The sequence below is a fragment of the Rhipicephalus microplus genome, chromosome X (assembly GCF_043290135.1).
Source record: "Rhipicephalus microplus isolate Deutch F79 chromosome X, USDA_Rmic, whole genome shotgun sequence".
Lineage (NCBI taxonomy): Eukaryota > Metazoa > Arthropoda > Arachnida > Ixodida > Ixodidae > Rhipicephalus > Rhipicephalus microplus.
In genome coordinates this window covers 124,122,428-124,135,936 of record NC_134710.1, presented here as the reverse complement: position 1 = coordinate 124,135,936, position 13,509 = coordinate 124,122,428, and the positions used below count along the sequence as shown (strand labels likewise).

Below are 13,509 nucleotides of genomic sequence, written 5' to 3'. Positions count from 1 at the left end.
GTACCGGAACCACTTTAGCATGTCTATCTGCACATCTCGTTACCTATCTATATAGCCGCCTACTTATGGGTGCTGCCATTCTCACCCCATTAACTTGTGGTAAACAAAAATTAGCATGGGAGGGTAAGATGGTTTGACGAATATGGCTGACTGGTGTTAGGTACGGCACTTGCGCCAAAAAGGTGAGGGAAATTCCGGGTACTGCGAACGAGTCGCTGATGTGCTCCTTGCCTGCGGAAAGCCGTTCCAGCCCGGGCATTGTGACCACCATGTTTTGTCCAAGCGAGGCGTCGTGCCGCCACGACGGCGTAGGCCGTATTGCGCGAGGACGACAAGAGTTTACGCAGTGGCGACATCTTCCTTGAAAGGGTTAGCGACGGCAGCCGCGAATTGCCAACGCCACGGACGCTTCCAGCTTAATCGAAGCGGCCCTTTTGATGTATGCGGCCGTGAGCTGGAGACCCCTCGCACAGCGGCACACATACTACGAAGAACAGCCACTTTGGTGACACATGGCACTGCAATGACATCGCCTCAATATTGGACGTTCACGTGGGCCACGCATGCTCGTCACACTCACGGGTTGCGTGTGATCTGTGATTCTACAGTGTACTTTGGTGCCCTTTCCCTCTTCCAAGGATGTGGGGAAACGGGACTATTTAAAATCAGCCCCCGCGGGCTGCTTTGTGGGCCATTTCGCTGCAGTGCTTTCTCGAGGCATTGTTTTTGAGTGTTGTTTCTTCTCGTTGTAGAGCTTTTGAGGAGATCGTCACGATGTAGGACGACATCTTCGTTTCGAAGTTCGTCATGTGGCGAGAAACGCTTTCCTGTAAATATAGTAAAATAAACCTCTGTAAATTTCTCCTTGGGAAGGCGCCTCCTCCCTGCACGATGGGCTAAACGGATCCGGTGGCGGCGGCCAGCTACATAGGACGAGACCCGCCGGACCCGAGCCGCAACGACTGGTAGCAGAGGTGGTATGCTGTCAGACCCCAGGCCTAACACTGGTCACAACATGCATGATGTCATAATCCCGTCGCGTACAATGCCACAAATTTTCCGCCAGATATGCCTCATAAGTTGAACGATCACTGTCTTTGCCTGTGTTGAAGCATTGCATGTCACCCTCGTGTTTTTAAATACTGATACGTTTTACGCGCCTTAGAATGTGGAGTATGGGCCCCTATTCAGCCTTGTAGCATTCTCATAGTTTGCATCTCCCACATGTCACTGAAAAGCTCACATGATTGCTATTTTAATGAAATTTTTCCTGGTCCTTGCGCCAACAAAAAACCACATGTCATCAAAACCATTTCCGCCAGACACACTTGTGGCACATAAACCTGTATACCATGCATAGGTGAGTACGACTCAAGTGATAGAGAATTGATATGCTGGCTACGTTACTTGGGTCCCTTTTGAAACCTCTGCCGACGCCCTGCTGCCCATTCCTTTTTCTCTTTCGCGCCTTTCCTTTCTTTTCACGTTAGTTATTTCTTTGTTCTACTCGTTCTATTTTTCACTTACTCTTTCTATTAGGCTATCTGATTTCTATCTTCGACTGCCAAGAGGGCAGTCAAAGCCTGACCTCCCATCTTAGAGTGATACAGGCCATCGCTCGGAACACTGTTTCGAAATAGACGTTTATTTCTCTCACGCTCTGTCTCTCTCTTTCGCCGTGCTGGTTTTTTTCCTGTTTTTTTACCGATCGACGCTAAAACTTTGGTCTGCCTGTCTATCTGTACATTTGTCTGTTCACCAGTAACGGTACCCTAAACCACTCCTAAGTGACCAAACAATACTCCAAACGACTGAAGCCATCCGCAGCACCCACCAATATTGCTCAATATTCAGCGTTCATACTCGTGTGATTGTCAATTAAAAAGCAATTATTGCGCATATTTGAGGCACCATAAAAACACGTCAATATTCTGTATGTGTGTCTCTTACTAGAAAACGCATTCATAACTAATTTTAAGGACCGTAGCGTTTATCACGTTGCACTGATCATGCAACGCTTGCACGAAAAGGCAAGTGTTTCCAACGCTTTGCTAAGACGACACAGTCACGGCACCTAACCGTCGCATTGCGTTCTACACCTTATCAGCGCCGAGACGAGGGCGCAAAGCGTGCGTGCTTCGTTTGCCAAGAAGACTGCCAGATAGTGCTCATGTTTCACGTCTGATGTGACTTGATGCGCTCGTTCGCCTGCGCTGCACGATCGAGGCACTAACGCAGCACCTACATAATACCATTCACTATTTTTCTTGTGCAGAACTTCAAATAAACGTTTTGTTACTCTCTCCCGACGCAACACTATCGTCTTTCAACAACATTTGCAGTGTAACATTTAGATACGGGTCAATTTTTCTTTCTCCTTTCTTCTAGTGGACCGAAGGTGTGGAGCGCTTATTGTTATTACAATATAGTTACGCTCCGGGATTACCAAATGCCCTGGAATAATTATCAAGTTTAACGCGTTGAACAGCAATAAATACAGTTCATAATTAAATAATACTAATTTTCTTAAGTAAACTTGTCTATGTTTTATTCAAATTGTCACCAGCACTTTGGATTAGCAAAATGCAATAATTTATTGTCATTTTAACGGAACTTGAGTGCGCTGTCTTTTTAGTAAGGGCACATGCTATATTAGCAAAATGCAATAATTTATTGTCATTTTAACGGAACTTGAGTGCGCTGTCTTTTTAGTAAGGGCACATGCTATGATTATCGTGAGTATATTATTTTTGATCAAAATTTAAAAATTTGTATTTCCCAATAAAAGCAGTGCCGGTTTAATGGTCAATCCCCCTCAATGGGTACAAGCCAGGACATATAGGAACGAGCAAGCAAGAAAGATGAAATACTTGCACGCTGTGCACGAGAACCGAACAGGGCTTCAATCAGTGAAGGAGGAGAATCAGGAGAAGAGGAGTGCATGCGCCAAGCTCTGATTACCTCTCGCAGGTCCGAGAAGGCTGCCACCGGCTGTGGGCTTTCGATTGCACGTCCGGTGAGAGGGGAATGGCGACACTTATCACATTTGGTTTTTTATTAGCGGTAGAATTTTTTTGCTGATTTTTCAGGAGCCATCAATGCCGGTCTCTGGTCCCGGCCAGGGCTCGCCTTGGTCGGCCAGTCACCCTCCTGAATCGGTACCACTGGAGTGTTTTCTCAAGAACGGCGTAAGCAGTTTGCCTGTCGCGCTTGTGTTCACTAATGGTGGAGCCATTTGGTTGAGTGAAACGGAGGCGTTTCAAGAAGAACTTCGCAACATAAGCGGTCATTTTCTGGACATCTCAGAGTTGATGCGTTTCGGCAAGACTGGCGTACTATGCAGGTCTTCAAATATTCAATGCTTAACAGACTTACTTGCCGCCACGAGATTAGCGTTCATTGCTGTTCGCGCTTTTATCCCCCCTCATCTAGCTTGCGTGAAGGACATTGTTCGTGGTGTTCCAACTAACATTAGTCCTGAAGCATTCTTAAAGATGGTCTCTCCAGCTGGTGTGATGTCTGTCTACAGATGCACCAGACCTGTAGGAGATACGCGAGTCCCTACTGAAAGCGTCATCGGTACCTTTGCCGGTCTCCCACGGCCCTCTGAGCTGAAGGCTTGGCCTTATCTATTCCGTGTAGAGGTATTGACAGCTCGCCCATTGCAATGCCGTAACTGCTGGCGATTTGGACATAGCGCTAATGCTTGCAGGTCCTCATTGAGATGTGGGAATCGCGGTTGGGCACATGCCGCATCAAATTGTCAGGTAGACAACTGCAGGTGTTGCCTATGTAACGGAGCACACACAGCCACAGACAATAGCTGCCCTGCTCGAGAACATGAAACACAAATTTTAGATATAATGGAGAAACGCTGTTGTTCTCGGTCTGGGGCAACATCCTTCAATAAAGAGCGCGTAGTGGGGTACGCTGCTGCTACGTCATGCCAATGTGGGTCCATTGAAGCGACGGTCGCTTCCGCAGTGTCAGCAGCGATAGATAAGGTCATGCCGATGACTATAGAACAGCTTTTCAACACCTTAATTTGCTGAAGGTCTGACTTGAATGCTCACCCCCAGGTTAAACAGCCTTATTCTCTCCTTCGCTGCACACACGGTCACGGTCAAGGGTGAAGCTGAGCATCTCGACAATGAACAAAATAATCGGTGTCAAGAAGATGTTCCCCCAGAAACGCTCGTCAGCACTCAGTCACCGACCACTGTGGGGCCCAGTGGGTCGTTTAGTGACATGAGGCGTGGTAATATCATTCATAAACGACGCAGTGCTCCATTATCTCCAACCAGTTTGCCAAAGTCGAAACCTAAAGAAGTTACTACTGATAGCAACAGCGATACGCCGTCGTGGCGGCACGACGCCTCGCTTGGACAAAACATGGTGGTCTCAATGCCCGGGCTGGAACGGCCTTCCGCAGGCAAGGAGCACATCAGCGACTCGTTCGCAGTACCCGGAATTTCCCTCACCTTTTCGCGCAAGTGCCGTACCTAACACCAGTGAGCCATATTCGTCAAACCTCCCATGCTAATTTTTGTTTACCACAAGTTAACGGGGTTAGAATGGCAGCATCCATAAGTAGGCGGCTATATAGATAGGAAACCAGATGTGCAGATAGACATGCTAAAGTGGTTCCGGTACGTAAAATACTTTGCATTTAGAAATAGTGGGTCTCCGGCAACTCTGGGAATCGAATTCAATGCATCCAGCACTGGAAGCGACGGCTCTAACCACTCGTCTACTATGCACTGCGGTTTGGGAAGTGGTAGCCGAGGAAACATCCACATGAAACCTGACAAGGAGGTAGGCGACATGGAATGAAGATGGATAGGGGAAGGGGGAGGGGTGAAACTTAATCTGCCCGGCCTCCCTCCGTCTAGATCTGCAGCTCGTACAGCATATTTCAGACAATAATTGAGCAATACAAGGGCAACAAAATGAATTTTATTGCACAATATTGTGCCTTGCAGAAGAGGCCCTTTAAACCTCGCCACTTTTTTCAGAAAAAAGAAAACGAAATGCCAATTAATTATTTAGCGTGGCTCTGCTAGATCAGTCCCGATGGCTTCGCCTACTTTTTCTTCCCATTCTTGGATGGCTTGCCCGTCCTAGTGCGCCTCCCGCGCACAGACGACGACCGGCTGCTCGGGGCACTCCGTGCCTTTCTGTGTCGCCCTCCGTGTCTCGAGGACGAGCGACTACGGGTGTGGCGTCGCTTCTTGTCGCGCTTCGAGCGCCGGATCGTGGTCGAAGAAGATGCAATGGAGCGGACATGGCGGTGACTCCTGGTGCGCCTCTTCCGTGGGTGGCTTGCTTCCGACGATGCAGAAGAGCTTCTACGGCCTCGGGCTTTACGAGCGTGCCTGATATGACGACTACGCGATGAGTGTGTCGACCGACTCCGGCTCACCTTCTTGGATCGGCGACGGTTTGGCCCCTCGCTTGCCGTGTCGTTAGGGCTTTTTGAGGAGGAGCTTCGAGAGCGCTTCGCAGGGGTGATTCTTGGGGTTTTTCCTGCCACTTCCTTGCTGGCAGAAGGGTTTTCTGCTTCGGGCTGCGTCACCTCCGTGGCCTTGCGCAACTTCCGTGCTGGCGTTGGTGCAATGGGGGTCGGTGCAAGCGGCCCCTCCGACGAGGTCTTTGGCGGTCGGCCACGTGGACGCTTGGTCGCTGCAGCCTCGTTCGAAGGACCAGCGGCATTCTGGTCAGGGGCAGCCAGACGCTTCGCTCGTCCGACCTTTTGCGGAACGCCGTTGGGCTCCGCCGCTTTGTTCACCATGGCGTCGTCGCTCCGGGACTCGTTCTCGCCTCAGTCGTCGAACGTGAAGAGCCCACCGCTCTCCTCTGCCTTGGAGCTCGCCGGCAAGCGGGAGCCAGGAGACTACGGCTTTGGTGGAACAGCGGCCAGAGCGGGAAGCGTGCAGCCAGCTGGTCTGAGCCCCTGCCACTGATTGAGGCCCCGTTTGGTTCTCGTGCACCGCGTGCAAGTATTTCATCTTTTTTGCTTGCTTGTTCCTATATGTACTGGCTCGTACCCATTGAGGGGGATTGGCCATTAAACAGGCGCTGATTTTAATCGGGAAATACAAATTTTTAAATTTTGATAAAAAAATAATATTCTCACGGAAATCTAGCACCACCGGGAAATTTAAAGATGCCGAAGCGAGCAAATCAGCAATTTCATTTAGTACAATTCCAGAAGGCCTTGGGACCCAAATAAAACGAACTTCTGATAGGCTATGTGCTATGAGAGATCTAAATATCCTGAGAAGAAGGGACTGCTTTGCGGACGTTAGATGTGTACATACAAACAGAACATCCGAAATAACAATAGCTTTTGATCGCTGAGAATTATTTTTCGAAGAGCCAATGTAATAGCTAGGAATTCTGCGAGATAAATTGGTGTGAAGTCAGGCAATCCGAGCGCAAATAACCAATTAGGCTGATGAGAAAAAATACCTACCCCAGCCTTCTGAAGATTTTGCGTTGTGTCCATCGAAATGACTATGTAATTGGGCAAATGACTAAGATGGTCTTGAAGGAGGCCCGCCAGAACATGCTTTGGAAGTAACTTGGCATTTTTTTTAAAAAAGGTCAGCGAAAATTAAGTCAACTGGCTCCGAGAAGGGTTTGGGGAGTTAAATGCTGGAGGGAAACATGAAGATTAGATAACAGAGACTCGACGAAAATGTCTCGACAATAATAACGACACCACGGGCGTTTAAAGAAAGAAACTGGATATTTGATGAAAACTGTCTGTGATCAGAAGAGGGGCTGATCGAAGAGTTTTAAAAATGTTTGCACAGTAAGCTGATGAAATCTAGCATCAAGCTTCCAAATAAAGCACGCTATTCGCTACACACCTAGGTAGCCCGAGACACTGCCGCAGAGCTTGCCTTTTTAGCAATATAAGAGGTCTTAATTTGCACTCGGCACTTCCGGAAAACAGAACGCAACCAAACTCCAGAATATGGCGTACGTAAAGTTTGTATCTCATAAGTAACGTATTCCTGCGCATCCCTGAATTCTTATTGCAAAACTGGCGTAGCGATCCTAGGGCGCTTTCTGCTTTACGGGTGTCTGATTCTATTTGTTGCTGCCAATTTAAATTGTCCACGTAAACAATTCCAAGATATTTTAGTGCTGTTAATTGTGGAATCAGATCATTTCGATAATGCAGTGAAAGAAATACTGAAGCGTATAGAGGGAATACAAGCAGAGTGCATTTGCTAACATTAAGTGAAAGAGACAGCCCGCCAAGCCATACCTCAAGCTCACTCAAATATGACTGTAATATTTGATTCAAACTATTGATATCTCGGGATGACGAGAAAAAGCAATATCATCGGCGTAGACGTAAAGAGGAACATTTATATGAAGGGGAATGGATGATAATAAGATATAAAATAAAAGAGGTGACAGAACTGATTCTTGCGGAACACCTTTTGTTAGCTTATATGAGGCAGAAGTAACTTCCTCATGGCAACAAAATAATTGTCTCTCAAAGAGAGAATCCTGACCCCTAGATATAGTGTACTTGGGCACCTCACAGTCCACTAATTTTCAAATAATGTACTGTGTTCCACACTATCGTAGGTTTTTGCAATATCTAACGTGACTAATGCAGAAAGCTCACCAGATACTTTTGCAAGGCGAATTCGGCTTTCCAAATAACATGAGCCGACCATATAGAGCGCCCCTATCAAAATCCCACTTGCCTTGGTGAAATGATGACCTGACGAGCGATGAATTCACTGAGCCTTCTATAAAGAATTTTTCAATTATTTTAACTAAGTTTGAAGTAAGCGAAATTGGCCGAATGTTATCCAGGACATATCCACGGCTTTGATTTTTTCGCAGCAACACAATATTAGCGATGCAATTTTTCATGCACTTGGAATCCATGTGTGCTGTAAAGAGCAGTTAACAATATTCAAAAGCTCATCGGGATGGGAAATAAATATCAATTTAATCATAGAGCTTGTAATCTGATCTCGACCGGGAGCCGCTTGATTTACAGTTAGTATGACATCTGCCAGTTCCGCCATCGTGACTTCCTGAAAGTCCGAAGTTCAGCTTTTGAATGTCATAGGTCTCAAGCATGACGAAGTTAAACGCACTTCAAGTCATTTCACGATGCCCTCTAACAAATCGGTTGGGTATTTAGGAGACAGCACTACTAATGCGAATATGCTGGTACCGGCGTCGATTTTTTGTTCCGTCGAAACCTGTACAGGGCAGATCTTTTATCAGGTTTTAATAAACGCGAATGTAAATAAGGTTTGTGTTTATCTTTAGCTATAGTAACTGTACGCTTAAATAGTTCTGCGTGGATTTTATAGTCAACCCAATTTTTCGGAGTATGGTTGTGGCGTAAACGTTTCCAAGCATCTTTACGTCGCCTATACGCAAGCGTACAATCTTCATTCCACCAAACTGAATTCAACGGTATGCTGCCGTACTTAACAGAAAACTCGGCCGGCTGAACAGAGTCACTTAGACTCGCTATACTGAAGCAGCTCGTTGCTGTCCGACACGTCCTCTCAATGACGAAAGCGCGGAGTTTAAAACGGTTTTATAACTTTTTTAGTTGGTGAACCGTTGTTGCCGGATACCAGAGGTGAGTTGTGGTGACATTGTTTCATAGGTAATCGGTACATGATCACTACTCGTCCCATTATCAAACGTTTCCCACGATGAAGTTATAAACTGGCCACACGAAAAAGTTAGGTCTAATGTTGGTGAGCTTATCCCGCGTAGAAAGGTAACTTTTCCAGAGTTATGACAGCGAAAATTATTGTCCTGCTACCTATTCCACAATCTTTTGCCACAGCCATCTGTTTTAAGCCCCCAAGAAGTGGCGTGCGAATTAAAATCCCCTGCCACTAAAATTGAATTTGTCGAAGAATTCTTGATAACACAATCTAGGTGATCTGTGCGTCTTACTCCATTCGGAAAGTACGCATTAATCACTCTAATCCTGTTAGAGTCAGGTAAGAAACAATCTATTCCTAACAGTTTCCTATCCAAACAAATATGTTCAAAAGTTAGAGTAACATGATGATACATTTTTGAAGATATTAGGGCCAATATTCCACCTCCCCTACCTGGCTGATCCAGTCTAAAAGTTCGAAAATATTTCAGAGTAAATGTTTGATTTACTTAAAGCCAAGACTCTGACGTAATATTCTATTAGGATTTGTTTTCTGTATCAGATATATGGGATCTATGTAAGTGGAATATACGGAACGAATATTCCGCTGGAGAACTTTTACAGGTGCTATGATGGACTTAATATAGTTGACTCGACTGCAGAAAGCAAAACGTCATGCTCGTTGTTGCTATCAGTAGTAACTTTTTTAGGTTTCAACTTTGGCAAACTGGTTGGAGACAATGCAGCACTGCGTCGTTTATGAATGATATTACCACGCCTCATGTCACTAAACGACCCACTGGGCCCCACAGTGGTCGGTGACTGAGAGCTGACGAGCGTTTCTGGGGGAACATCTTCTTGACACCGATTATTTTGCTCATTGTCGAGATGCTCAGCTTCACCTTGGACCATGACAGGGCGTGCAGTGAAGGAGAGAATAAGGCTGTTTAACCTGGCGGTGAGCATCTCAGTCAGACCTTCAGCAAAGGTGTTGAAAAGCCGTTCTATAGTCATCGGCATGACCTTATCTATCGCTGCTGACACTGCGGAAGCGACCGTCGCTTCAATGGACCCACATTGGCATGACGTAGCAGCAGCGTACCCCACTTCGCGCTCTTTATTGAAGGATGTTGCCCCAGACCAAGAACAACAGCGTTTCTCCATTATATCTAAAGTTTGTGTTTCACGTTCTCGAGCAGGGCAGCTATTGTCTGTGGCTGTGTGTGCTCCATTACATAGGCAACACCTGCAGTTGTCTACCTGAATATTTGATGCGGCATGTGCCCAACCGCGATTCCCACATCTCAATGAGGACCTGCAAGCATTAGCGCTATGTCAAAATCGCCAGCAGTTACGGCATTGCAATGGGCGAGGTGTCAATACCTATACACGGAATAGATAAGGCCAAGCCTTCAGCTCAGAGGGCCGTGGGAGACCGGCAAAGGTACCGATGACTCTTTCAGTAGGGACTCGCGTATCTCCTACAGGTCTGGTGCATCTGTAGACAGACATCACGCCAGCCGGAGAGACCATCTTTAAGAATGCTTCAGGACTAATGTAAGTTGGAACACCACGAACAATGTCCTTCACGCAAGCTAGATGAGGGGGGATAAAAGCGCGAACCGCAATGAACGCTAATCTCGTGGCGGCAAGTAAGTCGGTTAGGCATTGAATATTTGAAGACCTGCATAGTACGCCAGTCTTGCCGAAACGCATCAACTCTGAGATGTCCAGAAAGTGACCGCTTATGTTGCGAAGTTCTTCTTGAAACACCTCCGTTTCACTCAACCAAATGGCTCCACCATTAGTGAACACAAGCGCGACAGGCAAACTGCTTACGCCGTTCTTGAGAAAACACTCCAGTGGTACCGATTCAGGAGGGTGACAGGCCGACCAGGGCGAGCCTGGCCGGGACCAGAGACCGGCATTGATGGCTCCTGAAAAATCAGCAAAAATAAATTCTACCGCTAATAAAAAGCCAAATGTCGTAAGTGTGGCCATTCCCCTCTCACCGGACGTGCAATCGAAAGCTCGCAGCCGGTGACAGCCTTCTCGGACCTGCGAGAGGTAATCAGAGCTTGGCGCATGCACTCCTCTTCTCCTGATTCTCCTCCTTCACTGATTGAAGCCCTGTTTGGTTCTCGTGCACCGCGTGCAAGTATTTCATCTTTCTTGCTTGCTCGTTCCTATATGTCCTGGCTTGTACCCATTGAGGGGGATTGGCCATTAAACCGGCACTGATTTTATTGGGAAATACAAATTTTTAAATTTTGATCAAAAATAATATTCTCATGGGAATCTTTATAGCATGTGCTCTTACGAAAGAGACACCGCACTCAAGTTTCGTTAAAATGACTATAAATTATTGCATTTTGCTAATCCAAAGCGCTGGTGACAATTTGAATAAAACATAGACAAGTTTACTTAAGAAAATTAGTGTTATTTATTTATGAACTGTATTTATTGCTGTTCAACGCGTTAAACTTGATTATTCCAGGGCATTTGGTAATCCTGGAGCGTAACTATATTGTAATAACAATAAGCGCTCCACACCTTCGGTCCACTAGGAAGAAAGGAGAAAGAAAAATTGACCCGTATGTAAATGTTACACTGCAAATGTTGTTGAAAGACGATAGTGTTGCGTCGGGAGAGAGTAACAAAACGTTTATTTGAAGTTCTGCACAAGAAAAATAGTGAATGTTATTCTGTAGGTGCTGCGTTAGAGTGCCTCGATCGTGCAGCGCAGGCGAACGAGCGCATCAAGTCCCGTGATACATGAGCACTATCTGGCAGTCTTCTTGGCAAACGAAGCACGCACGCTTTGCGCCCTCGCCTCGGCGCTGATAAGGTGTAGAACGCAATGCGACGGTTAGGTGCCGTGACTGTGTCGTCTTAGCAAAGCGTTGGAAACACTTGCCTTTTCGTGCAAGCGTTGCATGATCAGCGCAACGTGATAAACGCTACGGTCCTTAAAATTAGTTATGAATGCCTTTTCTAGTAAGAGACACACATACAGAATATTGACGTGTTTTATGGTGGGTCAGATATGCGCAATAATTGCTTTTTAATTGACAATCACACGAGTATGAACGCTGAATATTGAGCAATATTGGTGGGTGCTGCGGATGGGTTCAGTCGTTTGGAGTATTGTTTGGTCACTTAGGAGCGGTTTAGGGTACCGTTACTCGTGGACAAACAGACAAAAGTACAGATAGACAGGCAGACCAAAGTTTTTGCGTCGATCGGTAAAAAGACAGGAAAAAAGAACAGCACGGGGGGAGAGAGAGAGAGCTTGAGAGAAATAAACGTCTATTTCGAAACAGTGTTCCGAGCGCTGGCCTTTATCACTCTAAGATGGGAGGTGAGGCTTCGACTGCCCTCTTGGCAGTCGAAGATAGAAATCAGATAGTCTGATGGAAAGAGTAAGCGAAAAATAGAACGAGTAGAACAAAGAAATAACTAACGTGAAAAGAAAGGAAAGGCGCGAAAGAGAAAAAGAAATGGGCAGCAGGGCGTCGGCAGGGGTTTCAAAAGGGACCCAAGTAACATTGCCAGCATATCAATTTTCTATCACTTGAGTCGTACTCGCCTATGCATGGTATACAGGTTTATGTGCCACAAGTGTGTCTAGCAGATATGGTTTTGATACCATGTGGTTTTATATTGGGGCAAGGACCAGGAAAAAGTTCATTAAAATAGCAATCATGTGAGCTTTTCAGTGACATGTGGGAGATGCAAACTATGAGAATGTTACGTGGCTGAATAGGGGCCCATACTCCACATTCTAAGGCGCGTAAAACGTATCGGTATTCAAAAACACGAGGGTGACATGCAATGCTTGAACACAGGTCAAAGACAGTGATTGTTCAACTTATGAGGCATATCTGGCGGAAAGATTGTGGCGTTGTACGCGACGGGATTATGACATCATGCATGTTGTGACCAGTGTTAGGCCTGGGGTCTGACAGCATACCACCTCTGCTACCAGTCGTTGCCGCTCGGGTCCGGCGGGTCTCGTCCTATGTAGCTGGCCGCCGCCACCGGATCCGTTTAGCCCATCGTGCAGGAAGGAGGCGCCTTCCCAAGGAGAAATTTACAGAGGTTTATTTTACTATACTTACAGGAAAGCGTTTGTCGCCACATATGACGATCTTCCAGACGAAGATGTCGTCCTACATCGTGATGATCTCCTCGAAAGCTCTACAACGAGAAGAAACAACACTCAAAAGCAATGCCTCGAGAATGCACTGCAGCGAAATGGCCCACATAGCAGCCCGCGAGGGCTGATTTTAAATAGTCCCGTTTCCCCACATCCTTGGAAGAGGGAAAGGGCACCAAACTACACTGTAGAATCACAGATCACACACAACCCATGAGTGTGACGAGCATGCGTGGCCCACGTGAACGTCCAATATTGAGGCGATGTCACTGCAGTGCCATGTGTCACCAAAGTGGCAGTTCCTCGTAGTGTGTGTGCCGCTGTGCGAGGGTTCTCCAGCTCACGGCCGCATACATCAAAAGGGCCGCTTCAATTAAGCTCGAAGCGTCCGTGGCGTTGGCAATTCGCGGCTGCCGCCACTAACCCTTTCAAGGAAGATTTCGACACTGCATAAACTCTTGTCGTCCTCGCACAATACGGCCTACGCCGTCGTGGCGGCACGACGCCTCGCTTGGACAAAACATGGCGGTCTCAATGCCCGGACTGGAACGGCTTTCCGCAGGCAAGGAGCACATCAGCGACTCGTTCGCAGTACCCGGAACTTCGCTCCCCTTTTCGGCGCAAGTGCCGTACCTAACACCAGTGAGCCATATTCGTCAACCCATCCTTCCCTCCCATGCTAATT

General features: G+C 46.8%; 1 protein-coding gene across 6 annotated transcripts in view; it reads left to right on the top strand.

Annotated features, from left to right (window-relative positions):
• Window positions 1–13,509, top strand: part of LOC119176390 (uncharacterized) — a 213,774-nt gene that overhangs the window by 85,274 nt on the left and 114,991 nt on the right. The window lies entirely within an intron of this gene.